General features: G+C 42.0%; 1 protein-coding gene across 4 annotated transcripts in view; it reads left to right on the forward strand.

Moving 5' to 3' along the window:
* The first annotated feature begins 2,999 nt into the window (after positions 1 to 2,999).
* The window catches only part of Csde1 (cold shock domain containing E1), a 41,935-nt gene continuing 29,659 nt past the window's right edge, over positions 3,000 to 15,275 (forward strand). For 2 of the 4 annotated variants that reach the window (XM_036189804.1, XM_036189805.1), the window contains exons 1-2: positions 3,000 to 3,122; positions 13,540 to 13,939. The gene's annotated coding sequence lies outside the window, so the exon portion shown is untranslated. The remainder of the gene's footprint in view (positions 3,123 to 13,539; positions 13,940 to 15,275) is intronic. The other 2 variants (XM_036189802.1, XM_036189803.1) reach the window with 1 other exon arrangement.

Here is a 15,275-nt window from a genome sequence, read left to right on the forward strand (position 1 = left end):
ACATATTTCCCATCAGGTCCAATCAGGGACAAGCATACATCCTAACATATGAACCTCCCACACGTGTGATCAAACACATGGGTCAAACTAAATTGTTTAGGGGGATGAAAAACTTGTGGCTTGTTATCTCCCATAAACAATAGCCTCCAGCATTTCAGGAGCTATCTGTCCTTGGGCAAGAGGCTTGCAGATCAGAGGCATTTTTGTTTCATGGATCTCTTAGGGATAGTAATTATAACTTAAAATGTAAACTTTGGCTCTTACAATGGCATGGATGGAAACTGGGCCAACAGCAACAGAGATGAGAGGAAATTTTCCAACAGAAAAAGAAAACTGCCTCCTCTCATGATTTGCTTATAATGAGGTTACCTATTCTAGTACTGTGTATCTTTACTGCACTTACACATTTATTTTTGCTTTGTGATTATTCAATGAAGTTAAGCTGAAAGTTCTTTGAGAACAGAACATCCATTTTTCTTTTTACTTTCTGTGTGAACCTAGGACCCCCAAGGTACATCAACTCCTTTTCTTCTCTTGTTTTTATTTTATTTATTTATTATTGATTTATTTATTTTGAGCTGAGGATCGAACCCAGGGCCTTGCGTTTGCTAGGCAAGTACTCTACCACTGAGCTAAATCCCCAACCCTCTTGTTTTTATTATTTTTATAGAAGAATCAGAGTCAGTTTGTTAAGAAAAGTATGCTGAGCTGGGTGGTGGTGGCACATGCCTTCAATCCCAGCACTCGGGAGGCAGAGGCAAGTGAGTATCTATGAGTTCAAGGCCAGCCTGGTCTATAGAGTGAGATCCAGGACAGGCTCCAAAGCTACAGAGAAATCCTGTCTCAAGAAAAAAAAAAGAGAAAGAGGGTTGGGGATTTAGTTCAGTGGTAGAGCACTTGCCTAGCAAACGCAAGGCCCTGGGTTCAGTCCTCAGCTCAAAGGAAAAAAAAAATGAAAGGAAAGAAAAAAAAAGAAAGGGTCTATTATTTACATAGCCTTGGCTGTTCTTTTTTCTTTCTTTTTTTCCTTTTTTTCTTTCTTCTTGTTGTTTCTTGAGACAGAGTTTCTCTTTGTAGCCCTGGATGTCCTGGAACTCACTCTGTAGACTAGACTAGGCTCCAATTCAGAGATCTGCCTGCCTCTATTCCCAAATGCTGGCATTAAAGGAGACCTGTGCCGCCACCCAGCTGCCCTGGCTGCTCTGAAACATACCATGTAGGCTCTTCCTGAACTCACAGAGATCCACCTGCCTCCACCTAATGCTCTCATCTATAGCTAGCCTAAAGAGTGTTGGGATTAAAGGCTCTCATCTATGGCTAGCTAGCTATCTTGAGGCAAGTTCTCACTAAATTGTCCACACCGGTCTCACATTTTTCTTTTCTTTTCTTTTTTGTTTTTTTTGAGACAGGGTTTCTCTGTGCAGCTTTGTGCCTTTCCTGGAACTCACATGGTATCCCAGGCTGGCCTTGCACTCACAGAGATCCGCCTGCCTCTGCCTCCCGAGTGCTGGGATTAAAGGCGTGTGCCACCACCGCCCGGCTGGTCTCACATTTTTCATACCCCTACTTCAGTCTCCCAAGTGACTAGAACTACAAACCTGTGCCACAGAGCCTAACATTCCATTTTTCTTTATTGCTGTATACATCCCAACAATCATACAAGAAAATTGAATAAAGGGTAAAGAAGTTTATTTTTTTTCTTTTTCCATTGAAGGTTTGATAATTTTACTCTATTAGTTGAAGGTAGATGGATATGCATAGGAAGGATATGGCAGCCACATACAAAAAGATAATTGTGCCTGGAGGTGGTGGCTCGTGCTTTTAATCCCAACACTTGGAGGCAGAGGTAGGCAGATATCTTTGAATTCTAGGCCATCATGGTCTACACAGTGAGTTCGAGAACAGTCAGGTCTATGTAAAGACTGCCTCAAAAAAAAAAAAAAAAAAAAAAAATGTCGGGCAGGTGGTGTGTGTTGTATTCCTTTAATCCCAGAGCTTGAGAGACAGGCAGGCCATCTCTGAATTCTAGGCCAGCCCGGTCTCCAGAGAGTTCCAGGACAGCCAGGGCTACACAGAGAAGCTGTCTCAAAAAACAAAAAATAAGAGAGCCATTGAGCCTGTATAAAGTATTTCCTTTACTAGAGGATTCTTTATTTGAGATCTACTATCGTTTGCAGTGGTCAGATTTAACCATCACACTCCTCTGTTTCAAATGAATAATCCCTTTTACCCTGGTTTCAGCCTTTTGAATATTTATTCAGACTGGCATATTACAAATATCTTCTGGTAACTGAAAAGGGCAGTTAAAGTGGCTTGGAGAGGTTTTTTTTTTTTTTTTTTTTTAAATTGATTATACAGCCTCAGTCATTACCCTTCCCTCACTTTCATTTTCTTTTCTGGCTTTTTTGAGACAGGGTTTCTTTGTGTAGCTCTGGCTGTCCTGGAACTCGCTCATAGACAGGCTGGCCTCGAACTCAGAGATCCGCCTGCTCTGCCTCCTGAGAGTTGGGATTGAAGGCGTGCACCACCACCGCCTGCCTAGCCTTGCTCATTTTTGTCTGTGGCAAGCAACGTAGTTTCTGGAAGACAAAGGTCTTCAGGTTTACAAATTACTTTGTTAAGAACTTGTTTCTAAACTAATTGTAGGAGCCAGGAGAAAGAATGTCCGGCGACTAAAGAGAAACTGCGGTTTAAGGACTCCTGGATTTTTGCTGAGGAAAGTGAAATCCTTTTTTCATGACATTCCCGGATCTGCTCATGGTTTGCTTAGGCCTCCCTGCCTGAAACATTCGGGCTCTCGGAGACCAGAGACGCCTGAAGTCACTCGCCACTCCGCCCACTGCGTCCCAGCGGAGTCGGTAAACGCCGAGATTGCTTCTGGCAGTACTCGGGAGTGAGAGTATAAAAGAACACAGTTACCATCTTGCTTGTGGATAAACGCTGGTCACTCGTTGGCGTCACTCAACCCTTGCGCGCAAGCGTACTAAGAGCACTCCCCCCCCCCCCCCCTCCCGTGCACGCGCTCGGAGCCTGCAACTCTCGCGAGAGAAGCGAGATTTATTCCTACGTACCGGGCCGTGCTGCTTATGGCGGCGCTGGAGAGGGGGCGCTGAGCTGTTGGGGTGAGTACGACCTCAGTGTCCAATGGGGGTAGCAAGAAGCCAGACTAAGGACAGGTGAGGAGCCCCTGACTAGTGGGTGAGACTTTTGAGTCAAGGTGGGCACTCTTGGAATTCCGGGTAGGGGAGCTCTCAGTGTGAGTTCCTACTTCGGGCGTCCTCATTCGTCCCCGGTTCAACCGTCCGGGCCTCATGGCAGGCTTCGGAGGCATAGTGAGGAGTGAGGCCCGGAGACGCGCGTGGTTGTGGTGGAGGTAGTGGTTGTGACTGAAGTGGGGGGAGGGAGCGAAAATGGAGGCTCCGGCCGCAGCCAAGATGGAGGCAGAGGGTGCGGGGCTCGGGCGCAGAGGCTGCTGGGAGCCGTAGTCTGTCCTCTTCCCCCTCTGCGGCTTGGCAGGGGGAAAGGGAACTACAAGTCCCGGCGGGAGGGGCGAGGGGGGTGGTGGCGCGGTCCTTTGTGTGCAGCTGGAAGAGGCCGGGGAGAGGGGCCTACTTTTGTCAGGATCTTGTCTTTCTTGGCCGTCACTTGCTTTGGGGATATGACTACGACTACCAGAGCGCAGTGCGGCAGTGGCGCCTTCTTTGTGTGTGGGTCGAGACCCCGCTCCTTCTAGGGGAAGTGCTTAGGGACACCTCTTAGGGACATATCTAACCCTAGCGCGGCAGAATTGACATCTTTACTTACAGTCACTTACGGCTGTGTCTTCGCTCCTAACTTTGCACCTTGACATTTGAAAAGGGAGCCGGGTCCCAGCCTGGGCACGTGTCTCCCACCCTTCTGTCTGGGGTAAATGGCATTCGTTAGGAGAGTTCCGTGATGCCCTCCTTACGTGGTGCAAGCGCTGGCCTACGTTGTGCAATGAATGCCTTGGCTTTGTTATGTTTAGTTTTAGAGCACTAGTCGGAGACAGAAATGGGAGGATTTTACCATCGAATGTTTCAGCAATGTGAAATCTTAGTGATAAGGTTCTTTTGCTTTATAGTTTCCCTTAGAAACACATGTGTGGCTGGACTCTAACTTGACTCACAGGTGAACAGGGAGTATTAAAACAGGCTCCCCACTGCAGAAAACAATCTGAACATTATTAGGCTACTTAGTTTCCTTATTTTGCAACTAAAATGAGCAAAAAGATAGTGGTATTTAAGCAGTAGAGGGGAAAACAGGCAGAAAGGGACTAAGGATGCTCAATTGTGGTAGTTGAGTTTGGGCAATTTTGTTAGGCTGCTGCGAACTTGCAGTTCACAGAGCTGCCAAGTTTGTTTTTCTTTTGTTTATTGAGACTGGTTATGCAGTTCAAGCTGGCCTTAACTATGTAGCCTGCGCTAGCCTTGAACTGGCTATCCAGCCCCTCTGCCTCTGGACTGCTTGCTCCAACCTACTACTTATTTATTTTATTTTGGTTTTTTTGAGACAGGGTTTCTCTGTGTAGCTTTGCGCCTTTCCTGGAACTCACTCTGTAGACCAAGCTGGCCTCAAACTCAGAGATCCTCCTGTCTCTGCTTCCAAGTGCTGGGATTAAAGGCGTGGGCCACCTACCTACTTTTTATAAAAGTTCCCAATTATAGGGCATTAATTCAAGCTGCCAAAATGCTCGGTGTGTCTTTTTTTTTTTTTTTTTTTTTGAATAGGATCTCTGTGTAGCCTTGGCTGGCCTTAGAACTTCGTAGACCATGGCCTTGAAGTCGCAGGTCAGCTTGTCTCTGCCTCCCAGGTGCTAGGATTAAAGGCCCTTTGCCTGGAGCTCATTTTTCAATTTGAGGTACTAGAAGGCAAACTCAGTACTAAATTGAGGGGCGGTGTAGTTATTAATGTGGGTAAGAGGATTAAGTACATAAGTAGCCAAACACTCATGTGGTGACGCTAACCTTTAATCCCAGCACTCAGGAGGCTGAGGCAGGCAGATCTCTTGAGTTCAAGGCCAGCCTGGTCTACAGATTGAGTTCTAGGACAGTGAGGGGTTCACAGACTGTGTCTTGAAAATAACAAAAACAAAAAAGTTAGGTGTAGTATTTATCCTTGTTTTTTAGTGTTAGTACTGAAATAAAAAAAGAGATGATAGCAGTTATATTTTGCAGCTGCTCTGGATGTTTCCCATCAAGATGAGTATTTATAGCAGCTGAGTTGAAAAGCAAAGTATTTGAAGTACAGAAGATAGGTTTTCTTTTTGTAAATAAGTTCTGACTTAAGTGTAACCTTTAAAGGGGTGATTGAGAATTGTAGTAAATTTCCAGCCAATGAAAATTGTGAAAACTGACTTGTTTTTCTTTTTCTTTCACCCATTTTCCCCTCCCTACTTTCAGGTAGCAGCCCCTCAGTTACCCCTTTTTATCTAACATAAACCTTCGTTTTGACCACTTTTTCAATAGATAGTGCAGTGGCATTAAGTATATTCATAGTGCTATGAGGGCCATACTTTTTTCAATAAGGTAGATGAAATATGGAAATTCCTTTTGGATGAATTTTTTAGTAGTAAAATAATTAGGACTGTTGCAAAATCAAGTAGAAATGTTGATATTTTGTAAGACACAAAGAATTGCTGTGCTTTTGAAGCTTTTCTAAAAACAAAGGGAGAACCATTTTGAGATCTTTTGCCCAAACTTTGTTCCAGTACTTGGGAGGCTTAGAGAGGAGGATCTTGAGTTGGAAGCCGTCATGGGCTATGTAGGGAGACCTGTTTTCACAAAACAAATTGAGAACTCTCCATTGGTTACAACTACAAAAACTTAGTGGGAATGCTTTATGTGGTGAAACTGCTGTGTTGGGAGGGACTTGTGTTGAGTCTCTTGTTTTTCTTGAATCTCATCATTCCTAGACAGGGTCTCACTGTAGTCAAGTCTGGCCTCAATTCAGGGAGATCCACCTGCTTCTGTCTTGAGTGCTGGTTTTAAAGGCATATGGCACCACTTCCAAGGTATTTGTTTTTAAGTCCCTTTTGCCCAAGCAGGATTTAGAAATTCCCTTTGTCTTGGCCTTAGTTGTTTTCAACTTGAATGTGGTAATACGAAATTAAAAAACAAAACAGCTGGCAGTGGTGGCACACGCCTTTAATCCCAGGGGCAGGCGGATCTCTGTGAGTTCGAGTCCAGCCTGGTCTACAGAGTGAGTTCCAGGAAAGGTGCAAAGCTACACAGAGAAACCCTGTCACTAAAAAAAAAAACATAAACAAAAAACAAACAAAAAAAATACACAACTTTAGAAATATTAATATGTCCTTTTATAAAGTCATCATTAATAGAGCATTGAAAATAAATGTATCTGCAGTTTCCCAACACTGTACAGGTAAACTGCCCATTGGTTTGAAGCTACAGAAAAAATGTTGCATTTCAGTTTCTCCAACTTAGAAACTACAAGCTCCAATGAGCAAGTCTTTGCTGGATATTACCTCCTTTTATTAGTTGAAATCTTTGCCCAATAAACTTACTTCTATATAAGGCAGGCTTTCCTTCTCTGGTTGATGGCTTATTCTGCAGCATGGTAGCCACTAAGCTACATGTGGCTATTACACATTTAAAATGTAGGTTTTGAGCTGGGCATTGTTGGCACATGGCTTTTATTAAAGCAGTTGGGAGGCAGAGGCAGGCGGATCTCTGAGTTTGAGGCCAGCCTGGTCTACAGAGGGAATTCTGAGACTACACAGAGAAACCTCATGGGGGAAAAAGTTGAAGTACACTATAGTTATAAAATAACACTCATTTCAAGAATATGAGTCTTGATTTATTAGGTTGATTAAATATGGACATTAACATTCTGAGTATAATTAGATAAAGCAAGTTTTTGTTTGTTTTGACTTTATTTCTAGAAGAAATAAATTACAAATTTATCAGAAGCTGGGGATATAGTTTAGTGTTTGGCTGGTATGTTCAAAGCCCTGGGTTCAGTTCCTAGCACAGAGTAAAACTGAGTGTAGAGGCATAAACCTATATAATCCCAGCATTCGTGAGGAAAGGCAGGAAAAGGAGTATTACAAGTTCAAGGTCATCTTGACTTTGTGAGACTGTGTGAGACACTGTCTCAAAAATAAGATACAGTCTAGAGTAGGGGTTTTGTTTTGTTTTGTTTTGTTTTTTGAGACAGCGTTTCTCTGTAGCTTTGGAGCCTATCCTGGACTAGCTCTGTAGACCAGGCTGGCCTCAAACTCACAGAGATCCACCTGCCTCTGCCTCCTGAGTGCTGGGATTACAGGTGTGCGCCACCACCGCCCAGCCTTAGAGTAGGTTTTTGTTGGATAGTAATTTCTTCAGCTTTCCACCCTGCTGTATTTAATAGCAGTTACATGCTGGATACATGATTTTAAATGTCCTAATATTCGGATCATTAACTCAGCACAGTTATTACTAAATATATACTAAAGGATAGTTGAATCAATATCAGTTTTTTTACTTCCCCTTAGTAGGTGACTTAGTTTTGTTTTTGTTTCTACAGTTTTTGGGTTGTTTGTTTTTTATTTATCCCTGGCTGTCCTGGCACTCTGTAGACCGGACTTGGCCCCAAACCCACAGATCTGCCTGCCTCTGCTTCCTGAGTGCTGGAATTAAAACCATGCGCCGCCACTACCACTTGACGGTTGGGTTTCTGTCTTGGAATCCATTCTGTAGACCAGGCTGGCCTTGAACTAAGGTCCACCTGCCTCTGTCCAGCAAGAGTCAGGTTCAAAGGCATGCAACATGACACCCAGCAATTTTGATTATATTGTTTTTATCTAAACTTTATCATTAATCTTAGTTCCAAAAATTAAGGGAGTAGAGGTATAGCTCAATAGTAGAGCATTTGCCTAGCATGAGTAAGATTTCCAGTTCAGTTCTCACCACCACAAAACACACAAAGGAAGAAAACAAAAGAGGTCAAAGCAAATCACAGCTTGTTTGCCTTAGTTGTGGTACATGTGGTATATTTGAATTTAAACCAGCTAATGCATCACAGATTTGAACTGTGGAGGCAAGAATTTTATTCATAATCTCTCTCTCTCACACAGACACACACACACACACCCCTATGGAAAATTTTGTAAGTGTGTTCGATGAAGTGTCTGGTAGTGGAGATTCTGACCAGTTTGGGTCTTTGTTTTTCCTCTTAAAAAAAAAAAAAAAGAGGTACTTCCTTTAATCCCAGCACTTGGGATTAAAGGAAATGAGTTAAGAGGTTCTCTGCACACTGGTTTAGTCTTTCATTTTCATTCTCCCCAAGTAAATGCTGTCATATACTCAATAATTTGTCAGAATTATAAATTGAGTGGGCACAGTGGCACAGGCTTTTAATCACATCCCATCATTTGGGAGACAGAGGGAGGCTGATCTGAGTTCTAGGCTAGCCTCCTTTACTTAGTGAATTCCAGGCTAGCAAAGGCTACATAGTAAAATTCTTGTTTCAAAAAAACAAATCTTTTGATATATTTTAGATGGACTTATTACCACATAGATAAATTCTTTCAGCCTATATTAACTTCTGCTGAACCTTTGAGATAATGCAGCTGTGGGAAATAATAATAGGACAGGTGTTGATTATTTTAAGGCAGGTGCCATTCAGAATGAGTAAAAGAATTAGTTTTAACTCCTAAAATAACATGACATAATGGTAAATAATGATACTGTTTCCTTGTGGAACAGTGTTGGGAGAGAGTTGAATATTTAGCAACAAGTAGGCTCTTCATTTGTTTCCTATTAAGCGTCTAGCTTTGGGGAGCTAAAGGGAGATGAATTTGTTTTCAGAGAGTTAAAGGAGTCAGCATCACTAATGAATGATATTATTTGGAGTAGCTAGCTCATTTTATGTAAATGCTTGACCAATACCTACAAGTTCTTCAGAGTTAATTTGGTTGAAAACCATTCAGTTACCTATAGTTCTCATAAATAAGATACTAAATTATCTACTCAGTTCTTCTTTGTTGTAAGTTTGTACTTAACATTTACTACTAGGCCTCATTATTCAAGATGAGCTCTGCAGCACTCTGGGGTGTAGATTGTAGGAATCTTTGGTTATTAGACAGTTATTGACATGATTTATCACCCTAGGTTGAGTTAATTTAGATCAAACTTTTTTCCCCCCCTGGAGCTGAGGACCTAACCCATGGCCTTACACTTGCTAGGCAAGCGCTCTACCACTGAGCTAAATCCCCAACCCAATTTAGTTCAAATTTAAAGACATTTTGTGAGACAGGGTTTCTCTGTGTATCTCTAGAACTCGATCTGTAGACATGGCTGGCCTTGAATTCAAGGGATTCACCTGCCTCTGCCTCCCAAGGCCACCACTGCCTGGATGGGATTGTCTTTCTTTTTTTTTTTTTTTTTTTTTTAAAGATTTTTATTTATTATGTATACAGCATGTATGACTGCAGGCCAGAAGAGGGCACCAGATCTCATTACAGATGGTTGTGAGCCACCACATGGTTGCTGGGAATTGAACTCAGGACCTCTGGAAGAGCAGTCAGTGCTCTTGACCTCTGAGCCATCTCTCCAGCCCCTTTTTTGTTTTTTTGAGACAGGATTTCATTGTGTAATTTTGCACCTTTCCTGGAACTCCCTTTGTAGACCAGGCTGACCTCTAACTCACAGAGATCCACCTGGCTCTGCCTCTTGAGTGCTGGGATTAAAGGCATGCGCCACCACCGCCCAGCCTTGTTTTTCTTTTTTTTCCCCCAGTAATACATGTGATTTTGTTGTGGTTTGTTCCTTTTTGCGTTAGGGGTTTGGTTGCAGGCAAGCCTAACTACTACTGATAGGTATCCCCAGCCCCCGCTGTCATTTTTTAAATTTAAAAAATTATTCTGTGAGGTTGGGCAGTGATGGCTCCTGTCTTTAATCTCCAGCACTTGGGAGGCAGAGGCAGGTGGCTCTCCATTGAATTCAAGGCCAGCCTGGTCTACAGAATGAGTTCTAGGACCACCAGAGCTACAAAAAGGAACCCTGTCTCAAAAAACAAAATGAAAAATTGTTTTATGTATATTGATATTTTGTTTGCATGTATGTCTCTACACCATATGTGTGTCTCTTGCTTATGGAGGCTAGGAGAGAGTGTGATCCCCTGGAATTGAAGTTATAGGCCATTGTGAGCTGCTCTGTGTGTGCTAAGAATAAATAGAACCTGGGTCCTAATGCTGGAAGAGCAGCCAGTGCTCTAAACTACTGGTAGCTGTCTCTCCATCCTCAACAGTATTGATTTTTGTTTAGTTTTGCTTATATTTTTTTAAAGATTTATTTATTTATTATGTATATAGTGTTCTGTCTACATGTATGCCTTCAGGCCAGAAGAGGACATCAGATTTCATTTCAGATGATTGTGAGCCACCCTATGGGTGCTGGGAATTGAACTCAGGACCTCTGGTAGACCAGCCAGTGCTCTTAACCTCTGAGCCATCTCTCCAGCCCCCCAGATCTGCTTTTTTTATAGATGAGATAATTTTTGTTTGGGTAATTAAGATTTCATGTTGTTATTAGAACTGTTTATACTTGAATTTTGAGGTCATTTTGCCTGTTATGGATTAACTATCTTTTTGCTATATTAATTACTGTTGTAGTTAAGCAATAGTGGATTAGGTGCCTCTCAGAAATTTCTATAATTAGAAGAACATGATACATAAACATGACATAAGCTTCAGAAATGATTTGGCACCAAAAAGATTGAAGCTGGCACTTGATTCTGTTGTCTATCTTAGTGGGGATTAAGGCAATGACTGGAGCTAGGATGTAGCTCAGTGGTAGAATGACATGTGTGCAGAGGTCCTGGGTTCAGTCAGGAATGAAAGGCATAGGGTTGACAAGGACTTCAAAACTTAGCATGTTGGGGTGAAAGCAGGAAAACCTGGGCCATCTAGTGCTACATGGTGGGTTTCAGGCCAGCCTTCAGCCCTTCTCAAAGCAAAAGGTGAGACTCATTAGATCCTTTGCAGTGGTTAAGGAGCACCAGCTGGTAAACCTGACCTTAGTTGGTCACAGAATCCGCACATTGGGAGGAGAGAATTGGCTTCTACAGGTTGTCTGTAACTTGTTTTTTGTGTGTGTTTGTATGAGACAGGGTCTCTATAGTCCTGACTGTCCTGGAATTTGTGGCCATGTCCCACCACATCTAGGTCACCTTATAGTCATTCTTTTTTTTCTTAATTATTGTTTGATTAGGTGTGGAGGTCAGAAGACAAACTTCATGGATTTTTTTTTTTTTTTTTTTAAAGATTTATTTATTTACTATGTACAGAATGTTCTGCCTGCAGAAGAGGGCACCAGAACTCATTACAGATGGCTGTGAGCTGCCATGTGGTTCCTGGGAATTGAGCTCAGGACCTCTGGAAGAGCAGCCTGTGCTCTAAACTTCTGAGCCATCTCTCCAGCCCAAACTTCATGGATTTTTTTTTTTTTTGCTTCATCCACTTTTTGTTTTGTGGTGTTTTTTTTTTTTTTTTTTTTTTTTTTTTCTTTGTTTTACCTTTCTAGAGCTTTATTGGGAGAGAAAGGAGGGGGAGAGACAGACAGACAGACACGGACGGGGGTGGGGTGGGGGAGAGACAGACCTTGTGGAGGGAAGAGAGCAGAAAGAGAAAAGGGACTTTTTGGTTTTTTTGAGACAGAATTTCTCTGTGTAGCTTTGGTGCCTGTCCTGGATCCATCCACTTTTTGGTTTTGTTTTTCGAGATAGGGTTCTGTGTTGCTCTGGCTGTCCTGGAACTTGATCTGTAGACCAGGCTGAACTCAAATGATCCACCTGCCTCTGCCTTCTAAGTGCTGGGATTAAAGGCGTGGGCCACCACTGCCACCACCTCCATTTCCATTCACCTTTATATGGGTCCCAGGGATTGAACGCACCAAATAAAACACTTTTACTCAGCAAACCATCAAACAGTTGCCACATTTGACGTGCACCTATGTTACCAGCTACTTGGGAGGTGAGATGGGAGAATTCCTTGGTCAAGAATTCAAGACCAGCCTAGGCAGGGTAGGAAAATAAGACATTGTTTTTACATTTGTTTTCTTTGTATTTGATTTTTTTTGTTTGTTTGTTTTTTGTTTTTGTCTTTTGGGACAGGGATTTTCTGTAGCTTTGGAGCCTGTCCTGGAACTCCCTCTGTAGACCAGGCTGGCCTCGAACTCACAAAGATCCTCCTGTCTCTCTGCCTCCCGAGTGCTGGGATTAAAGCCGTGCGCCACCACCGCCCGGCTGTATTTGAATTTATCTGTGTCCAAGTACTCAGTTGTGTGGATATCAGAGGACAGCTTGCCAAGTCAGCTCTCTTCAATCACATGGGTCCTGGGGATCTTGGTGGAAAAGAACCTTTACACGCTAAACCATTTCAATAGCTTATAACAATTTTTCATTGCATTATATGTGTGTTTATGGGTGGCACACAAATGTGCCACAGTGCTTGCGTCACAGTGTATCTGTCTTCCCACTATCACCAGCCCTCTCTTCTATCCAGGCTGACTTGTTCAGTTCCTCTGAAAAATGCCACACTTGTTATTGCCCATCCATCCAAGAGAACTTGACTTGAAGCAAGATTTTTTAAAATCCCATGAGGGCCAGGCAGTGGTGGCCTACACCTTTAATCCCAGCATTTTGGAGGCACAGGCAGGTGGATGTCTGTGAGTTTGAGGTCAGCCTGGTCCACAGATCAGAGTTTCAGAACAGCCAGGGCTCCTCAGAGAAATCTTGTCTCTAAAAATAAATTAATTAATTAAATAAAATAAAAAAGATAAAAATAAAAAAAAATCCCATGATATCCAGCAAGATGGCACAGTGAGTAAAGGTACTGAGTTAAATCACAACTGACCCCCCCCCAAAAAAAAAAACATTCAATATCTACATGTGCATGATTGCATATTCACACATTTTACATACACAATAATGACATTAAGATAAATCACATAATACTACAATGTTCTATTTTCAAAGAACTTAGAATTCCATAGTTATTCAGACTTGTCTTAGGTAATATTTATGCATAGGGTACTTAGTTGTTTTATTTCCATAGTTTTTCAGGTCCTAATCAGATTCCCTATCTTAGTTGTCTCTGTTCACCGTGTAGCTTTGCCACTGGTACAGTGGTGAAAGGAGTGTGATTTCTAGGATAGTATGTGACATGCAGCAGCCAGCCTAGCAGCTGAAATTTGTGTCCTGTATTCTAGTTTTCTCTAGTGTAAACAGCAATGGGGAGTTATTTTATGTTTTCCACAAAATGTAACATACTGTTGGTTTCTTTAAGATGCTTGTCCCAGCTGAATAATATATTGTGTGACTTGCAGGTGATTGGGGGTGGGAGTCAGCAGGACTTTGGAATAATTTGGGGGTCTTGGCAGAGGATGTAGGCAGTCCTCACTTGACCTCTCCAAGAGTGAGTGCTTCCCAAGTTACCTGCATCACAGGACAGTGATTCTAAGCCTCCAACCCTTTGCCCCTGGTTCTTTACTAGCTATAGTTTGTCTTTGTGTCTGCTTCCAGTATGAAGTGTAACGGAACAGACTTTACCACCTGAAACTGCTGCTTCAAGTTCAGATCAGGCAAGGAACAGACCCGGAACAACCAGCAACACCAAAGAAGAGTACACAAGTTGAAGACACAACACTTGATCTGAAACAAGAAGTTTGTGCCTACTCAACAGCTTTGAAAGAGCACTTCCCAACGCTGCTAGTAGTCTTTGTTTTCTTCAGTGCTGTACTGTGAGATTGCCCGGTGCAGCAGCAGTTGTATTCTTTATTAGCTTGATAGATCATTTCCTCTCGCTCTCTGTATTTTTTTTTTTTTTCCTAAATACTAGCAACTTTCATCCTTTGGAACTTGTGCTGCAAAAGAAAAGTCAGCAAATACTACTGAAAGTGCAATATTTGATTATCACTGCGAGGTAGGTTTTGTATTTTCATTGGTTAAGAATGTATAAGCTGGGCATGGTATATGGATGGATGGTTCACATCCTTACTGTATTGTTATGTATTGCTAGTGCTGGAGTCTGGTAGTGAATTAAGTTTTTATTACAAAATATTACTGTTAAATGTAGACTAAAAGAAAAGGTACTAAATGCTGAGAATATGAGACAGTTCTCAGAGGGGAGGTGTGTAGAAAAAGCAGCACTTTGTCAAGAGGAAAAGGTCGTCCTGCTAGAGTACAGAAATAACAGTTCTCAGATGGGGAACCTGGGACTGTATTGAACAGTCCAGTTACAGAGAGACTAGAGAGTTTTAAGCGGTATTTAGAGTAACTGGACAGGGAAGCTTTTTGGAGCCAGGTTGTGGACAGAGTATATTGGCTCTATTCTATATGAGAGCCATGGGATGGTTATTAGCAGTTTTAATGGATTTTGTTTTTCAAAGGTAAGATGGCTTGATTCCTTTATATTCATTTGAGAGATAATTTTAAGATGAGAAGATCTGCTGAGATCAAAGAACAGACAGTTAAGACAAAGGTTTGTCTGTATTGATGGAGAAACAGGCAGACCATGGGGTTCTAATAGTCAGGGTCTTGTAACAGGTTCAATGTGAAGATAAGCCTAGGGAGAACCAACTTAGTCCATGCAATGGTCCAAACTAGAAAGAAAATTTGTCATTCACTGAGATACGAAGTTTGTGTCAGAGCTTGTTGAAATTGGGATTTACAGTTTGTTTGTAATCAGAAGTCAATGCTAAAGGCCAGGTGGTGGTGGCGGCGGCGGCGGCGGCGGCGTGCCTTTCTTTGATCCCAGCACTCAGGAGGCAGAGGCAGGTGGATCTCTGAGTTCAAGGCCAGCCTGGTCTCCAGACCAAGTTCTAGGACAGCCAAGGCTACACAGAAGAAACACTGTCTTGAAAAATAAAAAAAATAAAAAGAAAAGAAAATAAAAGAAAAAAAAAAGAAAAAAAGAAAAGGCAAGACTACTAGTATGGGATGTTAAAGAGTTATTGAGAAAATTATTAGGGTTATAAAGAGCAATTTGTCTTTTTAGTTTCTAGATTTCCTAAAACGTAAAGTCTTGGAATTGAGAAGGGAATTATTAGGTTATAAGTGGTATAAAGAGGAAATACTGTGAAGAGAACCTTAAAGAACAGCAATACAAGCACTAGAAAGGAACAAGAGGAAGGTGATTTCAAAAAGTTAACAACTATATTTTAAAATGTGGCAAATGAAATTGAATGGAAATAGTTTGTCTTATTTCAAGAAGCACACAGGCCTATAGTGGATGAGCATTGCTTTTTATTTAGTGCGTG

This window comes from Onychomys torridus, chromosome 6 (genome assembly GCF_903995425.1).
Source record: "Onychomys torridus chromosome 6, mOncTor1.1, whole genome shotgun sequence".
NCBI classification, from domain to species: Eukaryota; Metazoa; Chordata; class Mammalia; order Rodentia; family Cricetidae; genus Onychomys; species Onychomys torridus.